The sequence below is a fragment of the Felis catus genome, chromosome B4 (genome assembly GCF_018350175.1).
Source record: "Felis catus isolate Fca126 chromosome B4, F.catus_Fca126_mat1.0, whole genome shotgun sequence".
NCBI classification, from domain to species: domain Eukaryota; kingdom Metazoa; phylum Chordata; class Mammalia; order Carnivora; family Felidae; genus Felis; species Felis catus.
The window spans coordinates 29203754-29213142 of NC_058374.1; the positions used below are offsets into that span (position 1 = coordinate 29203754).

Genomic DNA, 9389 nt, shown 5'->3' on the forward strand with positions numbered 1-9389 from the left:
GGAACCAGCACTCCCAGCCTGACTCCTTCCTTAGCACCCCCGCTCACCCCCAGCTGCCCCAATTTATCCTGCGCTTAACCAAGATCCTTGATGTGCACATCTCCATCATAGCATCATAGCATCATCCATTCATTTGACCTCTCTAGCTCCGTGAAGTGACAGCAGAGGCTGTGTCTTGTTTGTGGCAGGGCAGCAAGCACTTCCCAGCGAGTGTTTGTGAATCGACTCTTCCAGAGTGTTCTCTAATTCCCAGCTCAGCCATCCACCCCCTCGTGTCAACGAGACATGAGCTAGCCTGGTCTCCTTGGCTCTTCAGCCTTCTCACCATCCACACCCAAGCAAATGGAGCATGAATTTTTAATGAATTAAGCAAGCCCCATGCTTTTAATAGGCCAAAAATGGAAAAACACTTATCTGTATACACAGAACGGGCTTTATTCTCCTAGGAGTTCCATCAGAGAATACAATATAAGAGGTGATCAAACAACAAAAACTAACAACAACAACAAAATCCCAACCAAACAAAAAATAAAAAAGAAAGGAGAGAAGAGGGGGCAGGGAGGGAGACATGGGATCTCTCTTCGAACCACCCCTTGCCAGCACTCAGACCTCCTCAGACATTGTACCCAAGTCCCTGGAAGCCACAGAAACAGATGTAGTGCACATAGCAGGTGCCCAGTGCACCCATGGGAAGAATACTGCTCTGGGTGCAGGAAAATCTGGATACCAATCATGGGATACATTCTGGAATACACCACTTGGCTTCTCTGAACTCATGTTTTCCTGCAAAATAACGATAAGCCTGCCCTGCCTGCCTCACAGGAGGGTTGTGAGGAATAAATGGGATCAGAACCAGGAGAGGGAGAGTCCAGCACTCCTTCCAACGAAAGTGTGGAGGTGATGAGCCCCCAGAGGCTGGTGTGTAGGAAAGGCCAGGTGGGCCCTGGGACAAGCCTAGAAACAAAAAGACACTGCCCCTTTCCTCGCTTCCTCTCCTCCATGCTGCCCCTGAGTGTTCCTGCTGTGGGCTCAGTCATGTTCTCCCCCAAATTCACATGTTGACACCCTAACCCCCAGTATCTCGGAATGTGGCTGTGTTTGGAGATGGGATCCTTAAAGAGGAAATCAAGTTAAAATGTGGTCATATGGTTGGGCCCTAATCCCATATGACTGGTGTCCCTATAAGAAGAGACTGGGGCACAGACAAATGCTAACACACTGGAAGAAGGCAGACATCTACATGCCAAGAGAGACCCTCAGGAGGATCCAACTGGCTGACACCAGATCTCAGACTTCCAGCCTCCAGAGCTGTGAGGAAATAGATTTGTGTTGATTAAGCCACTCAGCATGTAGTACGTTTTTATGGCTGTCCTAGTGGACTCACACAGCCCCTTCCTGCCTTTCTACTCATCCTCTTGCCCACTGGGTGCTGGTGTCCCCCAAAGAGCTGCTCCCCTAGCCAGCCTAACAAAGCACCAGAGAAGCAAATGCACAATGCCTGGTCACCATGCTCTCACATCTGTCAGGCCAGGACACGTCAACGAGGGGACACTGTCAGGCAAGATGTCCACTTCTGTAACACTGTGAAGATATTTAGGAGAACACGTGTCCTGTCTATCTCGTACCCTACGCAACTGGCAGTCCCCTGCTGCAATGGGTCCCAAATGCACAGGCTTAAATAGCTGTGGGTATCACCTGGAGAACCTGATAACAGTACAGACTCCTGAGCTTGCCCACAGAGATTCTAAATCAGTAAGCATGCGGTGGAGTCTGAGAATCTGCTTTGAGGTGAACCTGAAGCACGGCCGGTTTCAAGAATCGCTGACCTAGCTGCCTTTGTGTGAAGGATGCCCCTGTGTTTCATAGGCCACTTTGAGGTTGGGTCCCATGTGTGAGGGAGAATGGCAGTTAGGATATTGTTAGCAGAGCTCCCCAAAGTTCATAGTGCATTAACACACAAATGCCCACCAACTCCGGAGAAGAAGACCTCTGAGAAGCCCCTTTGTGTGAAGTCCGATGGGCCCTTGCCTCTTATTTCCTCCCTTCAGTGAAGTCCAGTTAAAAATGATTTCTCAGAGTCCCATATCATAGAATACTGGAGCTATATCCGGGCACCATAAGGGGTCATGGAGCTCAAGCCCCTGCATTTTCCTATAGAGACTGCTGTTGGGAGGCCAAGTAGCCTGCTCAGGCCACATAACCAGCTGGAGCTGGAAGCCAGCACAGGTTTCCAGATTCCTTGTTGGGTTCTTGCTTTCTCAACTGCACTCTTAAACACCATTCCAGCTTCTGAATGTGACTCTGACAGTAAAGAAAATAAGGCTCCAATATGACTTATTGAGCACCTGTATGCCTGGCACATCGTATGCATTATGTCATTAGTTCTCGCGATAGCCTCTCAGTAGACCTCATCCCCCATGCTTTTTATTAGAGAGCCTGTCCGATATCACACACACAATAAAGTTGCATTTAGGATTCATCCCAGGCCTGCCTAACTCCAAGTCCCAGATAACCCATAATCTGAGGACACGAAGCCTGTACTTTTTAAAAAATAAATATGGGGGCACCTGGGTGGGTCAGTCGGTTAAGCATCCAACTTCGGCTCAGGTCATGATCTCACGGTTTGTGGTTCGAGCCCCGTATCGGGCTCTGTGCTGTCAGTTCAGAGCCTGGAGCTGATGCTTCGGATTCTGTGTCTCCCTCTTCTCTCTGCCCCTCCCCTACTCATGCTCTGTCTCTCTCTTAAAAAATGAATAAACGTTAAAAAAATATAAATAAAAATAAATAAAAACAAATTTGACATATAAAATTGTGTAAGTTTAAGGTGCACAGCCTATTACTTTGATACATTTTATATATTGTAATATGATTGTCCATGTAGTGATACTTGCCACATTACATAGTTACAGTACAATCTTATTGTCTATATTCATTACACTGTACTTGATTTCTATGGCTTATTTAGTACATACTTACAAGTATGTACCTTAAATACCATCACTCTTTACCATGCCCCCCATCCCCAGGTAACCATTTTACTCTCTGTTTTTTTATGGGCTTGACTTTTTTAGATTCAAAATATAAGTGATATCATAGAGTACTTGTCTTTATCTGTCCGATTTCTCTCACTTAGCACGATGTTTCCAAGGTCCATCCTTGTTGTTGCAAATAGCAGGATATCTCCTTTCTCGTGGCTGAATAATATTCCGTTATGTATATGCACCACATCTTTTTTTATCCATTTGTTCATTCATTGATGAGCATTTGGGTTGTTTCCTTATCTTAAGCCTGTACTTTTTGAACTACTGCCAAAGGGTGCCTGGGTGGCTCAGTAGGTTAAACGTCCGACTCTCCATCTGGCTCAGGTCATGATACTGTGGTTCCTGAGTTCGAGCCCTGCATTGGGCTCTGTGCTGATGGTGTGGAGTCTACTTGGGATTCTGTCTCTCCTTCTCTCTGCCCCTCCTCAACTTGTGTGCATACTCTCTCTCTCTTTCTCAAAATAAATAAACATAAAAAAATTTTTGTAACTGCTGCCAAGAGCCAGAAGAACACCAAGACTCTCTTGCTGGGTGCACAGGTCTTTCCTGGCAGATCACAGATGACACCCCTGATGAGATGGGCAGGGCAGCAACACCTATGCCAGGAGCCAGGGCAGCTCCACCAGAGGAGAAGATACTTCCTGCCCTAATGCCAATGGCATCTGGTTTCCAAGAGAGTCCTTGGCTTTCTCTTGACCTCCTGTTCTTTAAGATGGGGCCACTTCACATCAGCTTTGACAGCAGAGGTTACATTTCACACACTGTCATCTGACATATCTCATTCTCTTCCTGGACCTACAGAACAGCTTCCCGTGGGACTCCCCAAGCTGATACCAGCTGCCAGGGCCCAGTCACAGTGACCCAGTACATGATGGAGGAGAGGGTGTGGGTGACACGGAGGGGGTTTCCCCCACACCCACTGCCTTTCATGACAACCATTTTTAGTTCATAGGTCTTTGCTCTCCTCATCCTTCAACATGGCCTCCTTCAACAACCCCCCTAATCCCCACCCTCCCCCACTCCCTGTCCTATCAGAAGATTCTAGCCTCTTTCATTGACAGAAATGGGTCTGTTCATTCATTCATCCTTTTGTTCAGCAAATATTTATTAAGTTCATCACATGTGTCAGTCACTGTTCTAGGCATGGGGAGATACAGCAGTGAATGAAAGACACCAGCCAAACAACAACACAGACAAAATGCCCTCCCTGCATCATGGAGCTTCCACTCTAGCTGGGGAGATAGAAGGTGAATAAGGAAAAAAAAGAAAGCGTAAAGTAAGTAAGTGATAAGGGTAAGTAAGTAATAAGTAAGTAAGTGATAAGTGTGAGGGGTGATTTAAAGGAGACCAGGGAAAGCCTTATTCGAGTTACTGTTGAAAACAAAACAAAACAGAAGAAAACCATGAAGAAGTGAAGAAACAACCATGTGGATATGGGCGGGAGGGGGGGAGAGGGGGACACAGTATTCTACTCAGAAGAGCAATTGCCAAGGCTTGGAGGCAGGAGGCAGAGGGGAGAGACTGGGACAATGGGAGATGAGGGCCCTCAGGTGGGGAGAGGAGATAATTCTCGTAGAGGAAATCCTGGAGGGTTTGGCAGAGGAGTTCCGGGACTTGAGTTCTAGCTGGACGTCTGTGTCTGCCTTGTTGAATACAGACTAAAGGAATGGAAGGGCAGGAGCAGGGAGACCACTGCAGGGATTCGGTAGTCCTGGGGAGGTTTAATAGTGGCTTGACTACAGCAAAAAGTGATAAAAAGTGGTTGAAAATATAGTTTGAGGACAGTGTCAATATCAACTGTGGACTGCCTAGAACCTGAGCAAATGGAAGAAGGAAAGTGGTTTCACAGGCCTTCCCAGCCCCATGCCTCCCCACCACACACCTAGAAGCACACCTGAGCCCCCACATCCCCACACCCCTTGCCCTCCGGACAGATCCTAACAGTCCACAACTTTTCTAACTCCTCTCCAGTTACCAAAGCTTGCGTGTCCCGACTTCCCAGCAGAATGTCCTTGGGCTAGTTATTTCACTACCCTGGACTCCCTCTTTATCTGTGAAACAAGAGTAAGGATTATATTCCCACCCCCACCCCCCTCCACCCGCCACGGTTGTTGCGGAGTTGAGCAAGAACCTGTAATCGCAGAGCACGCGTAAGCCACTCCATCGTGGATAATCACTCTTCCTGCAACGGGCCTACGTAACCACGTTTGCATCCTGGTCACGCCGACCCAGGTGTCCAAGGCGTGGACCAGTATGAGCTGGTCAGGAACGGGAGCTGGGTGCTGGGTCCCCGCAGGAAACAGACGGCGGCACCTAGGCCCCACCCAGGGAAACATGCACAGGCCCAGGAACTAGCTCGCTTCGCAGCCTTCCTGGGCCACAGGGGAGGGGACCGCAGCCGCTAGACACGGAGCCTGGGGCGCCGCGGGGCGGCGGGAGAGAATCTCGGCCTGTGGCCCCCCCCCCCCCCCCCCCCGCCCGGCCTCGGTCATGGGAAGGCCGCGCTGGAGCCCAAATCCTGGCCATGGCCCAAGGCCCGGCTCTCAGCCACCTCCCGCTCGCCGCCCGCCACCCTCCAGCCACCGACCCATTCTAGCGCAGGGCTGGCTCTTTCCTGCCACCAGGGGCTGTTTCTGCAGTATTTTTGTCTGGGACTTTTAGGCCTTTCCCTGCTGGGCCCTGCAGACGCTTCCTGCAAGGCCGCTAGGGACACGAGTCTCCCTTGCCTCTGCTCCCACGGCCGGGTACCTGCAGGGTCGTGCCCAGAGCTGCTGGGCTGTGCGGGTCAAAATCCCCAGTTTGAGTCCTGCACTACCACCCTGGGGCTGTATGGCCTTGAGTGGGTTGCTTAACCTCTCAGACTCCACTTCCTCTGTCATTCACAGGGCGATTAATGCCCACTGGGTGGGACTGGCGTGGGATAAAACAAAACTATGCATACAAAGCACTTAGCCCTGAATCTGTCAGTGGTAAATGCTCAAATGATGGATGGCTTCGTTAGAATGAGTATAATGTAGGCTAGCAGGACCTACCACCCATATTATATAAACAAAATTAGAATGAAAGTCAACAAAACATCCTATCCTTTTCATTGCCAAAAAAATGTTGACTAAGTTTGTATCCTCTAACTTGAGCTCAGAGTTCCCAGCCTTCTTCCAGAGAGCATGCACTTTTTAGGTAAGTTAATACCTTTGGATGGGAAAGAGAGAGACAAACTCTCAAAGACACCATTTTATTTATTTTACTTTTTTTTAAGTTTCTTTATTTTTGAGAGAGAGAGAAACAGAGTGTGAGCAGGGGCGGGGCAGAGAGAGAAGGAGACACAGAATCCCAAGCAGGCTCCAGGCTCTGAGCTGTCAGCACAGAGCCTAACGCGGGGCTCGAACCCATGAACCACAAGATCATAACCTGAGCCAAAGTCCTTCACATAACCGGTTAAGCCACCCAAGCACCCCAAGGACACCATTTTAAACTCGCTGTGATTTGGGGGTGTGCAATAAACCTATCCAAATGTATTCAACAGAACAGATCTTCCTCCTCCCTGCTGCGGACCTGCCTGCTGCCAGCCTCCCTGGGTTTCCCTTCCTCACAGGCAGCACAGCCCTTCCAGAAGCAGGTGAGGATGGGTGGGTGCTCCCCCTTATCCTGGCTGGGTATTCACAAGTCTGTGAGCCAAGGGGCTGTCTCAGGGCTGTCTGGGTGGGCGCCAGAGGATGGGAGAGACAATAGAGAACAAGTGCTGGGGCCATTTTCTTTTCTGAAAAGATCTTCATTTCCACGCTAATTGCAATTTCTAGCCTGCCTCAGTTTCAGACTCAGCCTTATTTGCCGAGTTGTCTGGCAAATGGCTCCTGGCGTGCTTCCCCCACCTCCTTTTTCTTGGCCAGACATGGCCAGTCATAAATTGACAGGGAAAAACACAGCTCTCCAAATTATTTTGGTGTCTAGCCTAGGGTTCTTATGGAGCTTGGGACAAATCCCAAACAGGTCTCAACTGCCGACCTCACCTGGCACCTCTCAACTTTCCTACCTCACCTTCATTCCTCTCTGCCGACCACAAATGAATTCCTTCTTCCTCAAACCTTCCCAAACGGCTCCACACACCAAGGACCACATGAAGGCTAGAACCAGACCCTGTGGGAACCAGAGGCCTCTCACCCAGGACTGGACTAACCCTCCCATCCGAAAGGCCCTTACTCTGCTACTTAACGAGGCAAAAGCAGCGAAGGGCTGAACTGAGGGACCGACCAGATGTGAATGGAGATGGGGAATGTGCGGGTGGAGTTGGAGGGATAAAAGGAAGGTGTCCTGAGAAGGGCGAAGCGTGGAAGTCAGAACAACATCTGCAGTCAGGTTGGTTTCACGAGACCTGTAGCCCCAGGCCTCAGATTGCAGAGGCACGAGTTTGTTTTTAGTACATTAGGGCGAAACCAGGAGTTGCCTTGGGTTTTCAAGCACAGAAACTATGATGAAAGCACACTTTTTTTCTTCAAAGGTGGGAAAGAGAGTGGGTTCAGTGTACTGAAAGGCTCAGGCACCTTATATGAAAGAAAGTGACTCCACAGGTGTACATTCATTCCTATCCTTCCAGTCCCTTCATCTGCGAACCTACTCTAACCTCCAATGAAATTTAAGCTTACAAACTGAAGGATTTCAAATGGTCATTTTCCTACAGGGTAAAGTTCATAAAAGGGGGTCTGTGTTTTGACAGCTGAAGGAAAAAAAAATTACCTAAATTGATGAGGGAGAGGCCCCTGGGTGGCTCAGTGGGTTAAGCCACGGACTCTTGAATTTTGGCTCAGGTCATAATCTTTCCAGTTCTGAGAGTTTGAGCCCCGCGTCTGGTTTCCTGCTGACAGCACAGACCCTGCTTAGAATTCTCTCTCCCTCTGCTCTCTGCCCCTTCCCCGCACTTAAAAAGACTTTTTAAAAAGTGATAAGGGAAACAAGGGATGCCTGGGATGCAGACCAACTCATCTCATGTCAGCGCGTTAAGACTGAAGACAGGTCCCAGGTGAGAAGAATTAATAACCATTTAAGAGAACTGACCTCTAATTCTAATAAAAAGGGTTTGTTTATATTTTCAGCATTTTATTCTTTCCGTTGCCAGAAGATAGGGGATACGTCACATTTAGTGCTGACTGCCACGTTTTGTCATGAGAACAAGAATTGTGAAGTCTGTGAATCAAATTGGGAAATGGGCATTACCTTGACCTTTAGAGCATCCTGATTGGCTAGCTATGCTGCCCTCTCCCCGGGCGTCAGCAGGGTCATAAACGCAGAAGAAGTAGAAAGGGAGGTGATCAAACAAACCTGCAGAAGCTTCAGCTGCAGCACCGGGCTAAGGGAGGAGGAGGGTGGGCGCTTGGTGTTAGGTTCAAGTCCGGTCGGTCGGTGCGCCTACGAGGGAGCACGTTATCCCCGCTAGAGGGTGCTATGGGGCTGGGAGGGGACTGGAGCAGTATGGTGAGCGCCCGCCCGCGTGCGTGAGACTAGGCGTGCCCATGAAGTGGCCCTGGCGGTCTGTGTGCACGCGTCTGTGTCCCCACTGCTCGCGGGCAGGACAGCGGGGGCAGCGACAGCGTGCTGGGGCGGAAGAGTCTGAGTTTTGCGGTGGCGCTCTTCGTGAGTCTCCCGGGCGAAGCCGCTCCCCTGCACCCCTGGCCTGGGACTGATTTCTGGGGGAGGTGGCGCGTGTGTCTGCGTGGCTGTCCACCTGGGCCATTACGGGCCCTCACACAGAAAACGATGTTTCTGCTCCATCAAGGACTGCTCCACCCAAGCGCTTGCATCAGGTCCAGGCGGGTACAGCAGGGCTCGTCCATCCAGGCCTCTAAAGGAAGCTTTTCTCTGCCCGGGAAAGCAGCTTCTCTCCGGGCAACATCCGTCAAAGTCCTGTCGGGAAACCTCGCACGTAATACTAATGCGCTTGGACAGATTCGAGGACAGGAGCCGTAAAATTAAAAACCATACCAAAGTCCCGGAGTGGGATTGAGGTGTTTTTCAGTCTTCAGCAAGCCGCCCCGGCACCTGGGTGGCGGGCGTAATTAGTGTTTACTGATCAGCCGCAGCCAGGGTGCGGTAACCACGGCGACCGCGCCGGGCCTCGCACCACCCCCAGCCCAGGAACCCGCCGCTCCGCGGCTCCGCCCCGCCCCGCCCCGCCCCAGGATGCCCCGCCTCCTCGCGCTCCCCATTGGTGGTCGGCTCCGGCGCTCCTGAAGCCACCAATCACCGGCCGCGTCTTCTTACAAAGGGTGGAGAGTCGCCTTCCTGAAGCCATGCTCTCTCTGTACAGGAAAGCTAGGCTGATGGCTCAATTGAGGTTAATGAAAACTCCAATCAGAG

General features: G+C 50.4%; 1 long non-coding RNA gene across 2 annotated transcripts in view; it reads right to left on the minus strand.

The window, feature by feature from the left end:
- Positions 1-9178, minus strand: part of LOC105260715 — a 31990-nt gene extending 22812 nt beyond the window's left edge. The window contains exon 1 of one of the 2 annotated variants that reach the window (XR_002743714.2): positions 8250-9178. This is a non-coding gene — a long non-coding RNA (uncharacterized LOC105260715). The remainder of the gene's footprint in view (positions 1-8249) is intronic. The other variant, XR_890504.4, reaches the window with a different exon arrangement.
- Between the last annotated feature and the right edge of the window lie 211 nt (positions 9179-9389).